The sequence below is a fragment of the Eutrigla gurnardus genome (assembly GCF_963514095.1).
Source record: "Eutrigla gurnardus genome assembly, chromosome: 19".
Taxonomy (NCBI): domain Eukaryota; kingdom Metazoa; phylum Chordata; class Actinopteri; order Perciformes; family Triglidae; genus Eutrigla; species Eutrigla gurnardus.
The window spans coordinates 4,571,758-4,594,961 of record NC_139930.1 but is presented as its reverse complement, the minus strand read 5'-3'; the positions used below and the strand labels follow the sequence as shown (position 1 = coordinate 4,594,961).

General features: G+C 47.1%; 1 protein-coding gene across 1 annotated transcript in view; it reads left to right on the top strand.

Moving 5' to 3' along the window:
* LOC311029323 (uncharacterized protein) overlaps positions 1–23,204 on the top strand; it is a 482,663-nt gene that overhangs the window by 120,651 nt on the left and 338,808 nt on the right. The window lies entirely within an intron of this gene.

The following is a 23,204-nucleotide window of genomic DNA, read 5'->3' as shown; positions in this document are numbered from 1 at the left end:
TTTCACGGATTTCCTTAACATCATCTGCACGCATTAAAGCTAAGGCCGACCAGGCGGCTCTGATGGAGCGTGTTTCAGCATTAAAACGGAAACATCAAATAGAAGCTGAAGAGGAAAAGCTAAAGAGAGAAAAGGAACAATTGGAGCTTGAAACGGAATTGGCAGCAACAAGTGCAAAGCTTAAAGTCCTGGAAATCAACTCACAGTGTGGCTCACAATTGTCAGATGGCATGAACTCTTATTTTGAAAAGAACAATTCACAAGAAGCAGGTAAATTAAATCCCAATGCCGACAGCTTTGTTCCAGATGAAGTGGATGAAATGGTTAACACTCTAGCTGTGCCTGGTTATACATCTCAACCACAAGTTGTTAAGCCTAAACAAAGACCAGCAACCAAAATGGAGGAAAGGAGTTAATTGAGGGTTGACGCTCCAGTTCAAGTGATGCAAACTGTTGGAAATCATACATTACCTGTGTCTCCTCAAGCTCAAGCCATGACTGACAACTATCAGAATGACATTGTAAATATTATGCACAGACAAAATTATATCACTGCTCTACTGGTTCAGCAAAATCTGTCCTCTGTCCTTCCACCAAGAAATATCCCTGTGTTCGATGGAGATCCTCTTCGTTTCAGGTCTTTCATCAGAGCTTTTGAAAATGGAGTGGAGGAGAAGACGAACAATTGGAGCGACTGTTTGCACTTTTGTGAACAATGCACCAGGGGGCAACCAAGAGACTTAGTGCAAAGTTGTCAACAGTTACCTTCTGAGCAGGGATACCACAGGGCCAAAGGTCTTCTGGCAGAACATTTTGGAAATGAGCATAAAATTGCATCTGCTTATATGGAAAAGATTCTGAACTGGACACCTGTTAAAAGTGAAGATATTGAAACATTACAATCATTCTCCTTGTTTCCCAGAGGATGCTCAAATCTAACAGAGCAAATGATGCATATGAAGGAGCTGGACTTACCCTCAAATATGAGGAGCATCATCCTGAAGCTTCCTTATAAATTAAGAGAAAAATGGAGAAATGTTGCTTGTGATCTGCAAGAGCGAAGTGGAAGAAGAGTGCTGTTTTCTAATCTTGTCGCCTTCATTGAAAAGCAGGTCAGAATACTATCAGACCCACTTTGTGGCAACATTCAGGACTTACCATCCACCAACTTTAAGGCCTCCAATGCTAGTCACCTAAAGCAGAGGAAAAAAGGAAGCAGTTTTGCCACCAATGTCACTGCAGTGAAAGAGGGAGTCATTACTCAGGATATAGGAAACAAGACCAAGTCCTTCACTACTCACAACTGTCTGTTTTGTTCACATAGTAGTCATTCACTTGATAAATGCTCACAGTTACATAGTTAAGTACACCGGGACAAGATTAATTTCGTCAAAGAAAAAGGAATCTGTTTTGGTTGCCTGAAAGTAGGCTACACAAGCAAAGACTGCAGGAGTCGTTTGGATTGCAACGTGTGTCACCAAAAGCACCCCGGAGTTCTTCATATTGAGCGGCAGGATAAAGGAACATCCTCATCACAAGCCCAGCCATCTTTGAGCCCACCAAGTGATTCTACTACACTACAATGTCTCAGACCTGTGGCCATATTGGGGCCGGTTGTGAAGATGCTCCATCTTTTCTATTGTAGCAGTTAAAGTCAAGAGCCAAAGGAGTAACAAAACTGTACAGACATATGCCTTCTTGGATCCAGGGAGTTCCGGCACGTTCTGTACAGAAGACTTGGCAAGGAAGTTGAACCTGAAAGGTAAAAGGACAAGTATTCTGTAAGAACAATGGGTCAAAAAAAGGTTGTAAATGCTCATGTTCTATCAGGTCTTGAAGTGTCTGGTATGGACATGACTGATTTCATTGAGTTACCGGACGTTTTAACTCAGAGGACCATGCCAGTCTCTACACTCAATGTGCGACGACAAGCGGATGTTGATCGGTGGTCGTATTTGAAGCAAGTCAAGCTCTACGACATTGATGCAGGCATTGATTTGCTTATTGGAACTGATGCCCCTAAAGTTATGGAACCTTGGGAGTTGATAAACAGCCAGGATGATGGTCCCTATGCAGTCAGAACCAGGGTCGGTTGGGTTGTTTATGGTCCACTTCGTGGCGGAAGCAGCGCGAGTAGGCGTGGTTGCCCTGCTGTAACAACAAACCGAATCTCTGTTGAACACCTTCAAGAAATACTGGTTAAACAGTATAATCAGGACTTTAATGAGAGATCATCAGAGGAACAGATTGAAATGTCTAGAGAAGATGTCAAGTTCATGAACATCATGACCAGTACTACATTAACTGGAAACCATTACTGTATCGACTTACCTCTCAGACAGGAGAATACCATCTTACCAAATAATCGCTGTGTGGCAGAACAGCGCCTCCTGAGCCTGAAAAGAAAATTTGACAAGAATGGTCCATTTAAGAAGGAATACATCACATTTCTTAATGACATGATAACTCGAGGATATGCTGAGCTGATACCTCCAGAAAAGATACCATCCCAGAAAAGGCAAGCTGAGAGTTGTTTTTGACTGTGGAGCAACGTACAAAGGGACATCACTAAACTGCCAGCTCTTGCAGGGTCCTGATCTTACCAACTCACTTATAGGAGTCCTTGTTAGATTTAGGCAAGAGCCATGTTTCATCAAGTTCATGTCTCAGACAAGCATATCAACTTTCTACGCTTCCTTTGGTGGCCTAATGGTGACACTGCACAGTCTCCCCTGGAGTATCGCATGAAAGTACATCTGTTTGGAGCTGTATCATCACCAAGTTGTGCGAATTATGCTCTGAGGAGAACTGCAGATGATAATGCCAAACAGTTCCCTATTGAAGTGGTCAGTACAGTCAAACGCAACATTTATGTGGATGACTGTCTGAAATCGATGGCTACAGTAGAGGAAGCAGTGCACATGGTCAAGGATTTGACTGCTCTCTGTCATAAAGGAGGATTCAATCTTTCCAAGTGGATCAGCAACAGCCGCACAGTGCTACTATCAATTGCTGAGGACAGCAGAGCAAAGGACATGATGGAATTGGATTTTGACACAGACCAACTTCCTATGGAACGAGCACTAGGACTACAGTGGTGCATCGAAACTGACAATTTTAAGTTCAGGATCTCAGCACAAGAACGACCACAGACCAGAAGAGGGATTTTGTCAGTGGTCAGCTCACTTTATGACCCTTTAGGATTTCCAGACCCTTTTAGTCTGCCTGCAAAGCTGTTGTTGCAGGAGCTTTGTAGGAGAAATTTGGGATGGGATGAAGCAATTCCCAATTCCTTTGCTGAGCAGTGGTCTGAATGGCTGGAGGGCCTCCAAAAGGTGGCTGAATTCAAAGTGGACCGCTGTATTAAACCCAGAGACTTTGGAGATCCTGTTACAGCACAGCTTCACCACTTTTCGGATGCCAGTCAAGTTGGATACGGAACTGTGTCTTATCTAAGACTGGAGAAGGATCACAAAGTACATGTTGCATTTCTCTTGGGAAAAGCCAGAGTCGCTCCTCTGAAGCAGACTACAATTCCTCGATTGGAACTCACAGCTGCAGTTCTTGCTGTTCGAGTGGATAAAATGCTACAGAAAGAGCTGCAACTTAAGCTGGAGAAGTCCGTTTTCTGGACCGACAGCACAACAGTCCTTAAATATATCTGCAATGAAAACAGGAGATTTCACACATTTGTGGCAAACAGAACCTCTGTCATCAGGGAAGCAGCAGATGTTGATCAGTGGAGATATGTGGGTACTAAGGAAAATCCAGCAGATGAAGCATCAAGAGGAAGGAGAGCTGATGATTTCCTGAATGACAGGAGATGGATAAGTGGACCTCAGTTTCTCTATAGGTCACAGGAGGAATGGCCTAAAATGGATGTGGATCTTGGTGTGATTCCTGCGGATGACCCAGAGGTCAAGAGGGACTTGATAGTGAACACTGTTGTCAAGGATGTGGAAAATGCCACTGACCACCTCATCTGTTATTTTTCATCTTGGATGAAGCCAAAAAACATCTGCAGCTTGGTTTCTGAAGGTCAAGGAAACTCTGATGTTATTGGGACAGAAGAGAAAGGAGTTTTGTGCTTCTGCAGGCCTCAGAAAGGACAATCTCCAGATGCAAGAACAGGAAGTGGAAGGGAAACCAATCATGTCATCAGGACTTTTTGACCAGAGTGATCTATACGCCAGGAAAAAGTGGAAGCAAATACAGTACATGGCTCAACTCTTTTGGAAAAGGTGGACTTCTGAGTACTTACCTATGCTGCAGGAGAGATAAAAATGGACAAGGCCAAGAAGAAGCCTCAATCCTGGAGACATTGTTCTTGTTGTGGATGCCACTGCTCCAAGAGGATCTTGGACAATGGGGAAAGTTTTGGATGCCAGACCAGATGCTAAGGGCCTGGTTCGCTCAGTGCGCCTTAAAACAAAGACCAGCATTCTGGACAGGCCTGTGACGAAGCTCTGTCTGTTGCTGGAAGCAGCAGTCTAGCATCATGGACTGATCATCATCTCTTTCTCTCTCTCTCTCTTTCTTTCTTTATTAATCTCTCTATCTTCTTATTTTTTGTTTATTGCAGGTTCATCAAGAATACGAAGATTCGATTAAGATAAATGCATGACATATAGAAGGTTGCTATGTCCATAGTTTTTTATTGTGAGAATAGCTCCTCTCTTGGTAATGTATTGGTAATTGTGATACAGGCACAATTAGGGGCCGGAGTGTTGGAGCTATTTGGTTGTTTGTTTGTTATTGATAATGTTTGATTAGTATAGTTTTATTTTGATTCAATTTGTGACATTATTTTCTATTATTAGTAATTTAAGGTAAATATTATTGGTTTGTTTTGCTAATTTAGTTTTTTGTTTTCTTTGTAAATTGGGTAGCACTGGGCACCGGAAATTATATAGGTATGAACGCAGGTGGAGGACCAGAATGCACCTGGGTGGGCACATGGTTTTTTACCAGCGCAAGAGAGGCAAACACGCAACAGGATTTGTTTGTTTTATTGTTTTGCTTGCTTGTTTTTTGGGATAAATAAATAATCTAAAAGAAACCAAGAACTTTGAATGGACAGTGACTTCTTGCCTGCGTACGATTCACCCCCATGGTGCCGAAGTGGCCCTCTTTGATTTGATCAGTTATAAGTTAAATTGATTTCTGGACAAACGGCCACTACAGGTCCTATGGTTTGAGTTTGTTGTTACTGTTGTTACTTCCACGTCATTCTGCTTGTGTGTTAGAGAACTTCTGCGGTTGCTGCAACAAGTAGATTGTATTTTGAGATTCAGTATCACCCCCACTTGTAGGTGGATGATTATCTCGAGTGGCAAGTATAGAGAGATGACAACTAGAGGGTAAAACAATTGGTGACAGACCAGAGTATTAGGCACATAGTATTTTGCTACTACGGATGTTACTCGGTAAAGACAATTTGTTCGTTGTTTAGCAATTGGAATTTTGTTTCCCCCACTTGTAACTGCTGCCACAAGTGTCTAGATTTTGTCTATCTGTGGAGACGTTTAGGTCCCTATAAATCCTACAGGATTTTTGTAGAGCTTGGTCTGGTTGTGATGAACCGATTGGACCACTGGCTCTTTTTGACCCTTCTTTTGGTTTTGTTAAACGACTGGCGAGAGCTTTTCTGTCCTCATGTTTGGATTTTCCCCCAGGGTGGAAGAAATTTGCAAGCAAAAATTTTCGTACCTGGTTTTCTGCTCTATTTTTTTGTTTGTGTGGCCTTGGAGCCACCTACTTGATTGCCTGACATATCGTTTTAAAATGTTTCTGTATGGTACACAGGGAGTCGTGGGCATGCATTGGCATCCCCCCCCTATGGCTATGCGGTACCACGATCGTCGGGGAAGTGAGTGCTGCAGAGACACGCACCAAGAGGCCCTTGACGACCTGCAGTGATGTACGAGCGTTGTACAAGAGTTGCAGGCCAGGGATGGACTTAATGTCCTCGCAGGAGATGGGAGGAGCATTGGCATCTGACAAGTGCAGCATCATCTTACTGATTGCTGGGTCGTGAGCTTGGAGTGAGACAAAGTATGAGTCAGATAAGGCGGGGGTGGTCGCGAGAAGCGCGTATGTGGTCGTAGCCACCGGAGGCAAGGCTGTGGCTTGCTCCACTTTTGATGCAACATTTTGTGTAGGTCCAGTTGTTTGATTGGACACTACTTCTGAGGAACCCCCACTTGTGTCTTGTTGTGCCACTGATTCACTCTCTTTAGTGATTCTTGGAAGGTCAACTTGGACACTGGGTGGTCTGAATTCCGTCTCAAGAGCGTAGCATTGAGCGGCATTTTGTGGCAGAACACCGATGGGTAGAGGTTGGCGGACCTGTGTCCAGATGTTTAGGTTTTAGAGATCAATCAGTGGTTCGAATCGATTGATCAGATCTTTGCCAATCAGAAGAGGAATGGCGTTGAGGGGCGATATGTAGACAGGGTGGAGGAGAGTCATCTGTTCAATAGTTAGTTGGATCAGAGCCCTGTTTTTCACCATTATATATGGTTGGATCTCAATGGAGCGACTTCAAGTCTCTGTTTGAACGGTGCTCTATGGACCGTAACTTGTTGAACAGCGATGGAGACATCAGGGTGATATCTGCAGCTGTATCAAGGAGGGCTTCTTGCACCAGTTCGTTTTCAAGGGTTGCGGATAAGTAAACTTTTCGCGCGCTACCCTTTTCGGTCAGGTTGCACAAAAGTTGGAGATGTGGCTCACCCTTGTTTTGGCGTGAGTGTTCAGGTAGATGGGACTGAGAGGCGGTCCCAGTCTCCACTGAGGTAACTGCTCTGGTTACAGTTTCCTTTTCTTTTTCTTTAAACAGGCTTTGGACCATACGCCTGATATATTTGAGGTCTTTTGGGTGAAGACCTGGTGGTTTATTTTTACCTTTAGAGCTGTGGTTGTTCACTTGGTTAGCTCGTTTGGTATTATGTCAGGGTTCGTTATTTTTCACTGAAAAGATGATGGCTCAGTCGGTGAACTTTAGTGTGGTGAATTTTATTTACACCCAACCAAAGTAAAATACCCTCAGGTGGGAAAAAAAAGTAGCAGGTATATTTACAGTATTTACAATATTGTCACAAATCACGGCAGCAACTGGGACCCACATGTCTCTCAACCACCAAGCTCTCTTCAAGTGAGCGGAGCTCCCTTTATATACCCCCCTTGGCCCCTCCCCTGGGCAACCCAATTAACCCAGCATAGGGGTTTAGAAACACACTTGAAAAAATTAGCCCCAAAACACACAAACCCAATTCACTTCCACTCCGATATTATGGCACTCACAACCCTCCAAATGGCTGCACCATTATTTACACTGGAAGTCTCTAATTTGACCATTTTCAGTACAAACGATAATGTTGGTTCAGTCCGTGGTCACCTGACCCCTTGAAGCGCGCCACTTAGCACTATTTACGGCATGATCCGGGACTGCCTCGGTTCGGCCTGTGAACCCGAGACCGACCTCCGCAGCAGCAGCAGGTGAGCGTGTGTGTGTGTGTGTGTGTGTATGTGTATGTGCCATGTAGGCGCCGAGTGTGCACCCTCGACGTCCTACCATGGGGAGAACAGAGTCCAGGAACTGGGAAAAGTCTGTATAGCTGCGACACAGTTTTACCGGCGACTTCCTCCGGCACAAAAGAGAGCGGCACGCGCTCCCGACCCGGTCTCCGAGATACGGAGCGAGAGAGAGAGCGCGCACAGGTCGGAGCATCACCGACGCTCCGCCACATTATCCCCCTCCTCCCCAAGGTTGGCGATGTGCGGCAACCTGGAAAGATAGTCCGCCACAATGTTGGCCTTGCCCGCCCGATGGCGGATCTGGAAATGGAACGGCTGGAGGGAGAGGTACCAGCGGGTGAGACGGCTGTTGTGATCCTTCATTGAATTTATCCAGGTCAGCGCACGATGATCCGTCTCCAGGTCAAACTCCCTCCCCAGCAGTTAGTACTTCTCAGGCTCTCCAGGGCCCATTTGATGGCCAGGCCCTCCTTCTCCACAGTGGAGTACCTGGTCTCCCGAGGCAGCAGCTTGCGGCTTAGCTACAGCACCGGCCGCTCGTCACCCGGCTCACCTAGGGCCAGGACTGCCCCCAGTCCTACCGCGGAAGCATCGGTCTGGACCAGGAACCGCTGGCTGAAGTCGGGGCTCCTCAGGACTGGCGAAGAGCACAGACAGGCCTTGAGAGCATGGAATGCCGTCTCGCAGTCCTCATTCCAGATAACGGGGTTTCTCTGGTCCTTCGCTGTCAGAGCTGTCAGGGGAGCTGCGATTGTGGCGAACTGTGGGACGAACCTCCTGTACCAGCCGGCCAAGCCCAAGAAGGATCTCACCTCCTTCTTTGTGCGAGGCCGTGGGCAGCTACGGATGGCCTCAACCTTGTCCACTTGTGGTCGGACCTCCCCTCGTCCAAGCCGGTACCCCAGGTACTTCGCCTCCTCCCTGGCCCACTGACACTTGGCCGGATTCAGCGTTAGGCCTGCCTGCTGGATCCGGCCCAAGACTCGCTCCAGATGCTGCAGGTGCTGCTCCCAGGTGGCACTGAAAATGACCACGTCATCGAGGTAGGCAGCACTGAAGTCCTCACACCCCCGCAGAACCCGGTCCATCAGCCTTTGGAAGGTGGCGGGTGCCCCGTGTAGGCCGAAGGGCATCACTGTGAACTGGAAGAGGCCAACAGGTGTCTGGAATGCCGTGCAGGGACGACTGGACGCTTCCAAGGGTACCTGCCAGTAACCCTTGCAGAGGTCCAGGGTGGTGATGAACCTGGCCCGGCCAATCCTCTCCAGCAGGTCATCGATCCGGGGCATTGGGTAGGCGTCGAACTCCGACATCGCGTTGAGCTTCCTGAAGTCGATGCAGATGCGGAGGGAGCCATCCTTCTTCACCACAATGACCACCGGGCTACACCACTCCGACTGCGATGGCTCGATCACCCCTAAGCGCAGCATCTCCTCCACCTCCTTCCAAAGCTTGTCCACCAGGTGTTGGGGCACCCGGTAGGCTCTTTGACGAACCGGCCCCTTGTCTTTCAGGCGGACCACGTGCTCGACAAGGTCAGTCTTCCCCAGGCTGGCAGCGAAGAGCTTGGAGACCCCTGGAACACCTGGCACAGCTGGCTGGACTGGGTGGCCGAGAGATGGTCGAGAGCAGGTGCAGCTGACTGGTTGAGGTCGGCGAGGGTAGTCTCCTCCTCTCCTTCACTGTCCACCTCCGTCACCAGCAGGGACGCCACAGGAACCCGAACCGGAGCCTCCTTCCACTCCTTCAGCAGGTTGACGTGGTAGATCTGCTTGGCCTTTTTCTTGTCCGGATGGTGGATCTCATAGGTCACAGGGCCCATCTTCCTGAGGATGGTGTACGGGCCCTGCCACTTAGCAAGCAGCTTGCTGTTGGAAGACGGCAGGAGAAGTAGGACCTTCTGGCCGGGCCGGAACTCTCTGTGCCTGGCCTGTTGGTCATACCAGGCCTTCTGGGTCTGCTGGGCCTCACGTAGGTTGACCTCGGCCTCCTCTCGGTACCTTGTTAACCGGTCCCTCATCTCCAACACGAACTGGACCACCCCACGATCACTGGTGCCAGTTACAGGAGCCTCCCAGGTCTTCCGCAGCAGATCCAACGGCCCCTGCACCTCCCAACCGTACAATAGCTCAAACGGGGAGAACCCCGTGGATGCTTGGGGAACCTCCCGGAAGGCGAATAGCAGGAAGGGCAATCACTGGTCCCAGTCTCTCCCGGTGTCGGCCACAAACTACTGTAGCATCTTCTTCAGAGTTTGGTTGAAGCGCTCGACCAGGCCGTCCGTCTGGGGGTGGTATGGCGTGGTCTTGATCGCCGAAATCCCCAACTGTCGGTGGAAGAGCTGCAGAAGTCTGGAGGTGAAGTTGGTCCCCTGGTCCGTAATGATCTCGTCCGGAACCCCAACTCTGGAAAACAACTGGACAAGACATCACAGCACAGCAGGAGCAGTGATAACACGCAGGGGAAAAGCCTCCGGAAACCGTGTGGCATAATCACAGAGCACCAGGATGTACTGATGTCCTCCACTGCTTCATACCAACGGGCCCACAATGTCCATGGCTATACGCCTAAATGGAGTGGAGATCACGGGCAGGGGTTGGAGGTAGGCTCGGTCTGATCGGCGGACATAGCAAGTTTTCTGACAGGTGGGACAGGTTTTGCAGAAGTTTTGCACATCAGCATACATGGAAGGCCAATAGAATCTGGAAGATATGCGCAAATAGGTTTTTTTGCGGCCGAGATGACCTGCCCAAGGTACGGTGTGTGCTAGGTGCATTATCATCGACCGACAGGACACAGGAACTATGAGGCGTTTGATACCGTCTGCCACTACATACATAACATCACTATCAACAATAAAACAATCTTTATCCGCCTCTACCATACCCAGCCCCTCAACCACCTTGGCAAACAAGGGCTTCAGAGTCTCATCCTCCCTTTGCCGTGCCCCAATGTCCCCAGGCACCTCCCACATGTCCTTTTGCCAGCCCCTTTTTCCAGTCCGGCTCCCGGGATTTCAGGCCCTTTTCAAACCGCCGCTGGCGGCGGGACTTCCTGGGGCCCTTCGTGCCCCCCTCAAACAAACTGCTGTCCAGGGTTGCAAAGAATTCTGGATCAGGCTCCTTTTCCTGCCCTGGGCCGGCCAGCACCCCCGCTTTGGCCTGGGCATGGGTGATCATATGACCAGACAAACCCTTCCCCAGGTCTCTGTCTTTGGGCCCGGCCTCCAGCAGCACGTCCAGTAACACCGGTAAGTCCCAACCCAGGATAGCAGCAACAGGTAACCTTTCCACTAGGGCTGAACGATTTATCGTTTTCTGACCGAAATTGCGATTTCAGACAACGCGATCATGTGATCGCCAAAGCTGCGGTTTTTGCAGCGCTCCTGACTCACCCAGGATCTGTTGTCAACTATTTTACACATACATGCCGTCTCCCGACCATCCTGCCAAGCTCACCAATCAGACTACTCGTGAACAGGTCACGCTAACCAATCAGTGTTAACCTGCTCCGTATTTGTAATTAGTCAGAAATTACTTCAACTGGACCAGAAGCGGAGTTAGGGGATTTAATCGCCAAGAAAAACAGCACGTCCGTCATTTGGGAGTATTTCGGGTTTGAGGCTGCAGACGTGCACCAGAAACGGGTACTGTGCAAAACCTGTCGCGCTAAAGTTGCAACATCCAGCGGAAACACAACCAATATATACCGGTGATATAATCTCCCGCGAGAGGGTGCATTTCACGGCAGGGGCGCTGATTACGGCACAACGCCGGCACTTGAAAAATCACCACAGACATTTGCATGACGCGTGCATGACGAAAAAGTCCGGTAAAAAGTCCGGTAAAAAGTCCGGTGACTATGATGATCAGGCCCGCTGTAGCAAACAGACTACAATTACAGCATCTTTTGCTAGTGTAACTCTGTACGATAAGAGCAGCGGAAGACACCGGAAAGACGGATTTAAAAACCTCCTCCGCACGCTGGACAGATATATGATTCCCTCCCGCACCGACTTCTAACAGGTTGCCGTCCCGCAGCTATACGCGGAGTGTAAAGAAAAAGTGGTAAGCCATAAATGAATGACCCACCTATTTTAATGTCTGACATATTTTTTAGAAGGGTCATTTTATTTCAATAACAGATTTTGTATTTGATTTACAAATAAATTATTACAGTTAAGGATTTTTGCACATTTTAAGACAGTCAAAGATGGCTCTTTTAGTTCATTTGTAATAACTGCCATTGGTCAAGGACTTTAAAGAATGAACATGCATGTTTCTTGTTAATAAATTCATTTGGAAGCAATTTTTAACTTTAGTCCTTGCATTAGAGTAATAGCATTCAATGTTTTAATGTTACTGTACATTGTGAATATTGCACTGAAGCTTGATTTGAAGGAAATCGTGAATCAAATCGAAATCGCAATATCTGTCAGAAAAATCGCAATTAGATCTTTTCCCAAAATCATTCAGCCCTACTTTCCACCACCCCCACAGTCATCAGGTAAGGTTGCTCATCCACCACCACAGTCATCTCCGCTGTGGGGTAGGAATGACTGTCCCCGTGCACGCACAAAATGTCTTCCTGTCTGGTATAATCCACAACGCCCGTTGGCACCAACTCCCTTCGGACCAGTGTCAGGAAACTCCCTGAGTCAACCAGAGCAGTCACAGGTTTGCCATTAATGGTAACGTCTTTAAAACGCTGTTGAGCTCCCTCAGCACTCGCAACCTCAGCCCGAGGAGTGTAACATGCCCCGCTGAACTTAGTTTTTCTAATGGGGCACAGAGAAGCCTTGTGCCCTGCTTGCTGGCAGTAAAAACAGATGAGCTCCTTACCGGGGCTGCGCTGGCGAGATGCGGGCCGGGGTTCTCCAGGCGGCGGCTGGCTGGCTCTGGCTGCTGGTCTGGGCTGCAATGAAACCTGACGACCGGGACTAGCCCATCTGTCGGCTCGTGCTCCTTTACCCAGGTGCGGATGTCTGCCGGGAAGACTCGCAGCAGCTGCTCCAAAATGACCTGCTCACCGATCTGTTCCTTTGTATGCTGCTCTGGCCGAATCCATCCACGGTAGAGACCATTTAAGCGGTGGTAAGTCTCTGTCGGGTTCTCTCCGGGTGGAACTGCCATGGCCCGGAACTGCTGGCAATACGTCTCCGGTGTAGGGCTGCAACGATTCATCGAGTTACTCGATTAACACGATTATGAAAATTCCTCGAGGCAAAACATCTGCCTCGAAGCCTCGTTAAATTCCTATGACGCGCCTATGTGCAGGGATCCGATTGTTCCACACGGACCGTTGTTCAGGAAGCACACCAGCGCGTCATACACGGTCATTCATTCTGAATTTAGTTGGCGCGATGGCGGAAAGTCAGCCTCAGAATGTCCGTAAACGACAGAGAGTATCGGGGCTAAACAACGGTATCCTGCTTGCCCATGTGAGCGATTTATTTCTGACAACAAAACGAATGCGTAAAGTAGTAAAATGTGTGACTAGATGTCTCCTCGTCTCCGTAGCGCATTTCTCCGTTTTGTTTGTATATCGATCACTTCTCATCCGCCATCTTGCGAGTGACGTATAGAGTTACGTTTATGCATCGGACGCTCGTATTGGCTCCCGTAGCAGCTTTTACAGCCAATCGGAAAGCCTGATTTACGCTTGGCTGTGAGTTGTTGTGTTTGCCCAAACGGACGGAGGAGTTCAAAGCAGAGAAAAGAATGGTCAAACAGTTACTGTAGTGATAGAGAAAGCTAAATACATAAATGGCACAGAAGAAGTACACTATATACACACATATTTAGGGCAGGGAGAGGAAAGGGCCACTGCTGGCAAAACAAAACGTAAATTAAATGTTATCCATGTTTTATCCAAGTTGATTTAACTGTATTGTTGTTAAATTCTCACTGGCACTTAATAAATGGGCTTAGTTTTGGAGCCAAATTTTGGAGTTGGAATGAATACCTCTGTTTATTTTTTTTAGAAATGCTTGATCATTTTACAGCCACATCATTTTCGTTATGCATTATTTGTTTTGGTTGTTTAAAAATGCAATTTGCAGCCCTACTCCGGTGAGATGTCGAACTTGGTCAGGAGCGCTGCCTTCAGGTCCGGGTACGAGTGAGCTCTTTCCTCGTCCATAGCTGTGTAAGCTTCTAGTGCTTTTCCAGAGAGTAGCGGCACCAGGCGACATGCCCACTCACCCTCTGGCCAACCCCACGTCCTGGCGATACGCTCGAAGCGAAGTAGGTAATTCTCAATGTCCTCCCCAGCCAGGTACTGCGGGATCTTGGGGTCACCATAGGGCCTCCCCTCAGGCCTAGGAGGCCCCTCTACGCTGCTACCCCCAATCCTTGGCGAACTGCCGCGTAGCCGAGGAGCTGGAGTCGGCAAGTCCAGGCGGAGGCTCATCATCGACCCATCCGACAGGGTGGCCCTGCGTGCTGGGGTCGGTGGTAGGCTGCCTCCTCCCCAGCTCTGTCCGGAGTTGCTTCCCGCTTTTGTGAGCGAAGTCCAGTACGTCTTCCGGTGTACCGGGTGTGCCCCCTTCGACTGGCCATCCCACTCCTGACACCAAATGTCGGGGTTCGTTATTTTTCACTGAAAAGATGATGGCTCAGTCGGTGAACTTTAGTGTGGTGAATTTTATTTACACCCAACCAAAGTAAAATACCCTCAGGTGGGAAAAAAAAGTAGCAGGTATATTTACAGTATTTACAATATTGTCACAAATCACGGCAGCAACTGGGACCCACATGTCTCTCAACCATCAAACTCTCTTCAAGTGAGCGGATCTCCCTTTATATACCCCCCTTGGCCCCTCCCCTGGGCAACCCAATTAACCCAGCATAGGGGTTTAGAAACACACTTGAAAAAATTAGCTCCAAAACACACAAACCCAATTCACTTCCACTCCGATATTATGGCACTCACAACCCTCCATATGGCTGCACCATTATTTACACTGGAAGTCTCTAATTTGACCATTTTCAGTACAAACGATAATGTTGGTTCAGTCCGTGGTCACCTGACCCCTTGAAGCGCGCCACTTAACACTATTTACGGCATGATCCGGGACTGCCTCGGTTCGGCCTGTGAACCCGAGACCGACCTCCGCAGCAGCAGCAGGTGAGCGTGTGTGTGTGTGTGTGTGTGTGTATGTGTATGTGCCATGTAGGCGCCGAGTGTGCACCCTCGACGTCCTACCATGGGGAGAACAGAGTCCAGGAACTGGGAAAAGTCTGTATAGCTGCGACACAGTTTTACCGGCGACTTCCTCCGGCACAAAAGAGAGCGGCACGCGCTCCCGACCCGGTCTCCGAGCTACGGAGCGAGAGAGAGAGCGCGCACAGGTCGGAGCATCACCTACGCTCCGCCACAATGTCCCTTTGGTTCATCGTTGGATGAATCCTGCTTAAGGGATTGTTTCTTACGAGGGTGAGTGTCTCGAAGGTTACATCGACCACTTCCTCTGTTGTTCCAAGGCTGAGGGTTCTCCTGGCGGTTAGTTAAAAACCTACCTGTGAGTGAGTATGGAACACGGTCTCTCGGTTTGAACTCGAGATTCGTTGGTCCTCTTCTCGGTGGGGCAGGTTGTTGCTTTTTCTGAAGGGGAGTTTTGAGGGACTGGGTTTTTGAAACTCCTCCTAATTCTGAGGTCTTGGCATCGAGGCTAAAGACCGTGTTAGGTTCCACAAATTTGTTTGTGGTCTGTTTTTGTTTTGCAAAACCCTTTAGAGCGAGTCCTCTAAGTTTGTCGACTCGTTAAGGTGTCTGGGCATGCCGTGACACCAAGATGATAGCTAGTAGTGGGATGGAGGTTCTGGATGAAGAGCGACTTGAAAGTGTGCTCTTCGTCTATCCCGGGTTCATTCGTAGAACCAAAGTAGGCCAGCCAAAGACGGTGGTAATACTGCTGGGGAGATTCTTGTCTTCCCTGGCGGACTGTCATGGCGGCAATCAAACCAGTCTGTGACTCGTAGTCAGAGAATTCCTCCACCATGGCTTGGCATAGCAGTTTATAATCTGCTAAGGAAGCTGCTGACTTCTCGATTAGAAGTTACCATGATAAGGTAAATCTTATCATCGACTGTGGCAGTTGGAAACTTCCGCAGATGGAAAGCAATATCTTTTAGATATTGGCGGGTGTGAGGATCGCCACTAAGAGTGGGTTCAAAGCGGTTTATGTGGCGTGCCATCTTATCCAGGTCCCTGTCTGAGGGACCCTGCGTGGGAAAGGCGCCTGAATTCGGTTGGAACCGCTGAATAGGGACACCGCTCACCTTTTCAGGGGGGGTCTGGATATCCCGATAGTGGGGGCCATGTTCAAGTGGGAACATTGGAGAGGGATCCGAGGAAAAGTTTCCTCGAGTCGGTCTCGGAAGTGAAGCATCTCTTTCTGCTTCATGACGGGAATCATCAAGGAGGAGTTTGAGCCCACGATTTTGCTTGTCAGAGTCCTGTAGCTCTTTCTTAGCATCCGCAAGTTCTTCCTCGTCGACTTTCTGTTGACGATATAACTCATCAACTGCATCTTTGGCAACAATCAGTTGTTGTTGCAGATCTCGGATCTCTTTCTGATCCGCTAGTTCCCACTTAACGTAGTCTTTGATTTGAGTTTTCAGCTCAAATATTTCTTCGTTAGCTCTCTTGAGGCGATGTTCTGTCTCGTACAGTTCATCGTTCGGTTTCTCGACTTTTTCTCGAGTTGTAAATGAATACCTTTGACTAGCATGGAGGGATGTGCCTAGGCTGTAAATCTCAGCTTTTAGCTCAGTTCTTCTTTCCTCATCACTGTCCTCCTGTGAGGTACCAGATCGGATATTCAGAGGATCTCCTCGGCTATAGGATTTAAGTGAAACAGGTGAAGCCATGTTTGACTTTTAGCTTAGCCGTTAAGTGTAGGTAGTTTAGTAATTGAGTTTTCTTTTGGGTGCGTTTGGATGGGCAACACAGTATGTTCAATTCAGAGAATCTAATGTAAGTTTGTTTCCTAAATTTGTGCTATTTGAGATGAAGTGAATTAATTATTTTCGGTTCAATTAATTCAATTTAATTAATTGAAGATGAATTGTTCCGTTGAGCGGGGAAATTATCTTCAATGTTAGTGATTGTCAAATTACTAATTATGTTCTATTTATCCAACAATGACTGTCAGGTGTTGATCACCTACGGATGCGCTGTTGTACCTGAATGAGAGGGAGGTACACAGGGAGTGAGACCAAATAAAAAAAAAATTAAAACAAATGTTTTATTGTATTACAATTTGGATCAAAGCACAAAGTATTGATCTATCTGTTTGAGTGTGGGTTGAATAAATCTTAAATTCGAATTAAGATTGAATAATCTTTTAATGAAATCAGGATCACTGTGGATTACTCCACTTACAGTCCACTTTTGATTTACAGCACACCCGATTTCAATCTTGCAAACCCAAACTCAATCACTAAAACAGGCAGTAGAGGGAGCTCTACTTTTATTCGAATGTAGTTACAAGAAAAGCTTTAGGGTGCTCTTGTGTTCTAGTTTTTAGTTGCTTAAGCAACCAGCAGAGGGAGCTAATTTATTTTGACTGCAGTTGCGAGGGCAACCGGCAGGGGAGCTGTTTTCTCCTTTGACCGCAGTCGAAGAAGAGTTGGGGCAGGAAGTGACGTATTTTGTAGCCCTGGGCCGTTTCACGTTACAGATTAGCACCAACACACAGCAGATAAGCACGGCGGCTCGAAAAGTTAGCTCGGCAGCTAACGACAGAAGTTTACAACAACTTTAGTGTGCCAAATGGCCTTGTTACAAACGTGCAGTGATGTTACGAGGGGACGCGCGCTGAGTAGCGGTCTCTGTTGGCGATCCGTTTCAGAGGGAACCTGGGTTCTCTGGTTTAATTTAAAATGCTCTGGAAACTCACAGCAGCATATAATCAAAGCAGAACACGATAAAAGACCCGGAACATCGCGGAGACTTCCATGTGTTAAATAGGTTTTCTCTTTTAAGAACGCACAGGGGCGCTTCGCGTGAGCGCGTGTTATTGGCAACGTTTTTACTTCCACTGTGTGATACACAGTTGTTTCCGACCAGTGAGCTAGTCTGGTCTAGAAGCTTGGAAGTCTCTGATTTGAATTAGAAGTCCTGGAAACTCGCAGCAAAATCTATTCAAAACAGGACACGATTACGAGCCTGGAACATCGCGGAGAACGTAACGTGTAGAAGGCGTTATTTCAGAGCGTACGGCGACGCTTATACGTTTAGCATTCAACAATGCAACAATTGGCACCCTTTGACAGTGCTCACACAGCTGGGAAGCCGGCTTGTTTACACGCGACTTTATGATCACGTGATATACACGTGTAGCGCTCAGGGCAAGAAGAGGAGAAAAGAAAAGGAGGGGGGGGGGATTAGACTAGTCTTTCGCCGTTAAATGTTACAGTTGTCTGTTTATATGACTTCATTGCAGATACAATGATTTAAATCAGCCTCGCACGGGGCACCATAATATGTAGGAAGATAAGGGTTAATACCTAATGGTACCTACGTAAACTGTGTATGTAAGGAAATTACGATATTAAAATTAAAATATGTATATCAATGTATATTAATCTACAATTTCAATACCTGCTCTCGTAAAAGGGGCACCATTTGTTGGTCAGACAGAACTTTATAGAATTCACGTTAATGACTCTAATGACCACTTATTCATTAATTAACAATTAATCAATATCATTTAATAAATCAGTCTCATTTCCTTAGATCATAAGTTCTTGAAATAGGGATCTTTGTATTCTGCACAGAAGAAATATCCACGGACAACGACTTTATGCTTTAGGTGAATTTATTGATTAACTAGGGATTAAACAAAAGTGAATAAAACAATAACAGATGTAATAAACAAAACACCAATACAACGCCAGAAATATAACTGGAAATGTGATTAACAGCTCATCTAGCACGTTTGGCGATAAAGGCGAGTGGGTTCTTCCTAAGAATTTGGACTCCTTAGTAAGAGGAAAAAGTGAAAAATGGGATAAATGACCTCACAGATATTAGATATTAACAGACGCTATACTTAGTTTCACCCTGCAACTCGGTCATTACTGTTGAATGCGGATTCGGTCTTACTTTGGGACGCTTCTTCTCGGCTTACTGAAACTCCAAGCGGTCGCTCTTCCGTCGGTGACGTAGACCCGAAGGGATCTTCCTTGCCGTGGACCGAGGGAACCGTTAGCGCCGATCTGCGGTAGTTACGTAGCGGGCGTCCGTCTTTGCCGTAATCCGTCTTAGTTAAACAGCTGTCTTCTCCTTGAATTCGGTCTGGGTGGCTTATGTATAAGCGTTAGTCAATATGCCAAATCTTGCGGCCGCTGGTTGAACTAGCATTGATCAAAACGGCTTGCGGAAAAAGAAAAGCTAAAAATGCAAAATTGAAGAATCTAACGTCGAACGAACTATTCTAATAAAAGGAGTAAAAATTGGGAACTAAGAAAAGTACGAAACTTGAAGAGGGTAAAAAGAGAGAAGAGACAAAGGCGAAGGCCGGATGGCCAGCGCCTGTTGCCACGAGCGGGGAGGCCAGAGCCGGGGGGGGGTGGGGGGAGCCCCGGGAGGCAAGAACGCCTGGACGCAAGAAGCTTGGAGGGAAGAACGCGCAAAGCTCGCCGTAACACGCAGCTTTTATGCTGACCGAGGGGCCGTGTCCAGGAGGGACCCGTTCGAGTTACAGTCTGAAATCTTTGTGATTTAAACTGTTAAACAAAACGAAATGCAATCCTATGACTAGAACGTTTGAACACCATCTCGCCGTTATGGTCAAAGTTGGCACAAAGAATGAACAAATGAAATATGAACTGTAAACATTTCTCTGTACAAAATCATTTTTGGTAGAGTTGAAAGGAACTTTGATCAAACACATACAATGCAAACCTATCAAGCTAGCCCAAACAAGTTTGGTAACTTAGTAAGCATTTTGTCCTTAGTGATGCGGGCAGATTAATGAGCAAACATATTTTCATCTGACTGCGTGAGTGCAGTAGTTAAATCCCTTACAATGACACTGTTAATTTTTAGCATTTTTGGTAACTTCTCTGTCCTTCGGCGTAGAACGACGGGAAGTTCACCAGTAGGCTTATAATTCTTCAATGATTATTATGGATGGTTTTAAACTAATGTTGAACCCATATCTCATCCTTTTCTTGAATTGGTCAAAATGTGAGCATGATTTCCTGCAGAGTTCATGTGACCTCTCTCTGCATGCCAGCAGACCAGGTCATTAGTTTATGACTCCCAAGAGGGGAGGAAGGGGTCTTCACCATGACTTAGGAGCAAATGGTGAGGAAGAGATAAGGTGTCTATCCTTATACTTCAATCGAGGCTCTCTGTCAAACAAAGGTGTTAATCAGTTTCCAGATGTGTTTAGGTGCCTCAAAGTCTGGTGACTCTGAAGGTCTGGTCCTCCTTGTTCGGGGGTGCGTGGAAAGCTTGTAGAAGCTCTGATTTAAGGGTTCGGAAATACTCTAACCGAGCCATAAAGCGGCCTCCATTTCCTCCAGGTCGGTCCAGTGTTTACTCATCTGCTGCGAGGGGACCTTTGTCTGTATATCTTTTAAAGGTGAATAGTTCATCTTTCGTTCGTTGAGAAGTCCCATCCGAGAATCTTGGGGCTGTGGCCCCTACACCTGTGAATAAAAGTAACGTGTTAGAGTACTCATGTGTTACCAAAAATTAAAAGCCGTTTGCAGCGCCTCGCACATGCTGCAACTTAACTGACACACACACAGCCTCCTTTAAATGCACCGAGAAGTTGTGACAATGATGAATAACGTCAGTCATCCAACCAAATTAACTCTGCAGGATAACAATAAAGACAGTTAGCAATATGCCACATAGTGCTTTATTAATTAAATTTTTTTTTTTTGATCACACAACATATTAATCAAAATTCACACCTAGCCAGCCCAGGTAGCCTATATATGAGCACCAAACAAGATTAGGTAACTCCTGAATTTTTTTAACCCGAATGCAGTTATGAAAGTGCGCTTACTTGTAAACACAATCTGAGGTAAACAGGTAGCAGATTCAGATCCATTTAGAAATGAATGACCAGTCAACGATCTAACAGACATTTTAACAGCTGGATCTATGTCGAACAAAAATGATAACAGGCCGAATAAAATCGCTCACTGGCACACAGGAAAATGACAAACAGCCTAATAGCCGAACTAAACTACTATTCAAGTGTCACAGGCCTAAATTCACTTTACCATCGTCCACTTACATTTACTCTTCAAAGTAGTGATTAAAACGTAGCGGAAGAAGATTTTCGAAACGTCTGTCCGACAGTCGATTTCTCCTGGGAGTAAGAACGAGACTCCACGGGTGCGCTGGAGGGTGGTGGGGTATTGAAGCACTACTGTCTGACAAAAAGGCAGAAGGGGTTGTAGCCGATTCCGTGGTCTGTCCAGGGACCATGGTCTCTGGAACGGACCAGTGGTCACAACCACTAGGGGCGCTAAAGACACTGGTCCTAACCAGCTCCTCAGTGGTCGCCACCAGTAGCTCTGTGGCACGGACCAACTGGTCTCTGGCAGGGCCAGTGGTCACAACCACTAGGGGCGCTAAAGATACTGGTCCTGACCAGCTCCTCAGTGATCTGCGCTGTGGTCCCTGTGGTCTGTGAAGCAGCTTTAGTATTTTCTCCCCTTTCCAGTTGTTTTGGCAGCACTGTTAGCTGGATAAATGTCAGAGATCATAATCTTTTGTCTATAAAATACACTATATCAGAATTATTATGATTAATATTGTTATTATTATTGATTATGAAGATCCGTGTGGTCGGGACCAGCTGGTCTCTGGCACGGCCAGTGGTCACAACCACTAGGGGCGCTAAAGACACTGGTCTGTCTTATGGTCCTTGTCATCTGCCTGTTGTCTTACCGAGTGGTCTTTGGAGTAGTTATTGTACATTTAATACACCATATCCCTTTTCTCATTGTGTTGGCAACACTGTGCTGAATAAATGTAAAAATAAATCAAAATAATTATTTTGTTTGACAAATATTTTTACTATTAATAGAAATCATAATAGAATAGAAATATCTTTATTGTCCCCGAGGGGAAATTTGCCTTGGGCACAGTGCTTTGTTGCTAATTTGTTGCTTCACAGAAATTAACAGACACAAAAAACAATTATAAAAACAAATCAAAATATGGATCACACTACCAGGGCTCCAGACTGCGACCAAATGGTCGCATTTTGCGACTTAAATCTGTGACAGTGCGAGTAAATTTTTAATCTACTCGCGCATGCGCGACCAGTAAATTTGCTGTTTTTTTTTTTTTTTTATATTTTTTGTTGCTGACAAACTTACAGCCCACTAGTTGGCGGTAATGCAAAAATGAGCTGGTTTGCCAACCGACATTAACTCCAATAGAAGAAGAAAGGAGACGGCTGGCCAATGTGCGTGAGAGCGGGGGGGCGAATGACCACTGTGATAGGCTAATATGTGAAAAGAGGCGGTTCTTTGGGGTTATTGCGCGAATCCACAGATTTCACATACCGGCATCAAAACAATGGACAATGGCAGCGTAGCGGACTATCAGCTCGTACTTTCTACCCAGTTGTGTTAAACATAATGGGCCCTAGTTTCGTAGACCAGGCGCAGTCAGCTTTCAGCGCACCTGCGCCGCGCCGACGGGGTGTGTCCGCCTGGACTTTGCAAGTTTCGTGCACCGCGCAGGCTCGCGCAGGCACACCTCCCGTCTCGCCCACCGGCGCAAGTGGGAAAGAGGGAGGAGAAGAAGGCGTGAGTGGGAGACGAGGAGGAGACGAGGCGTGGACTGGAATTAATACAGCCGATTCAGATCTTCACCAATCAAATGAGCTCCTCTCCTCTACTTTAATGCGTTAGGGGAGGTTCAGTGCAAGTTCCGTCACTTGACAACCCGATGACAGAAGCAGCGCCGCCGCTCCCACCACGCTCATCACGCGCTGTGCGCGCGTATCATAATAATAACAATGCCCATATTATAAAAAACAGGAGAGAGAGAGGGAGATGTTTTGGTCCGAGAGGCTGAGTTTCCGTTACGCGTGCCATCCGCCTTTGATCTGACGTCAGATGTGACGGGACAATCTATATAGATATAAATTCACGTGTTGATTCAATTAGTTGCATTAAATAGTGTTTGTTGTGATTATGTATTGCATTTAAATGTGCCTGGAACTGTGGAAACCTGCCTGTGAGGTCTCGGTGACGTGTACGCACTGCGCGCCGTCAGCCAAACTTCCACTCCGCCAGCTGTGATTCGCATTGAATGAATGGACTTTATTTACGCCTTGCGCCGAAAGTAGACCAGGTAGGAGCTGGCGAGCTTTCAGCGCAGTCTCGGTGAGGCTTTTTGCCACGAAACTTCCGCTACGCCAAGCTGAATCTGTGACGCCTCCCCCTGCTGCGCCGCCACACCCATCTTGGCGCAGGCGATCCACCAAACTGCCAAACTGACGGTGCGCAAGGCTGCGCGGGTCGAAACTTGCATTGCGCCGGCTCTGCCACCCTGCGCCGCCCTGCGCTGCGCCACGAAACTAGGGCCCAATGTTCCGGAGGACACAAACGTCGAGAATGAGTCCGACTCAGACTGTGAGGAGACGGTCGTGGCAAAAAAAGCCTGTTTAACTGATT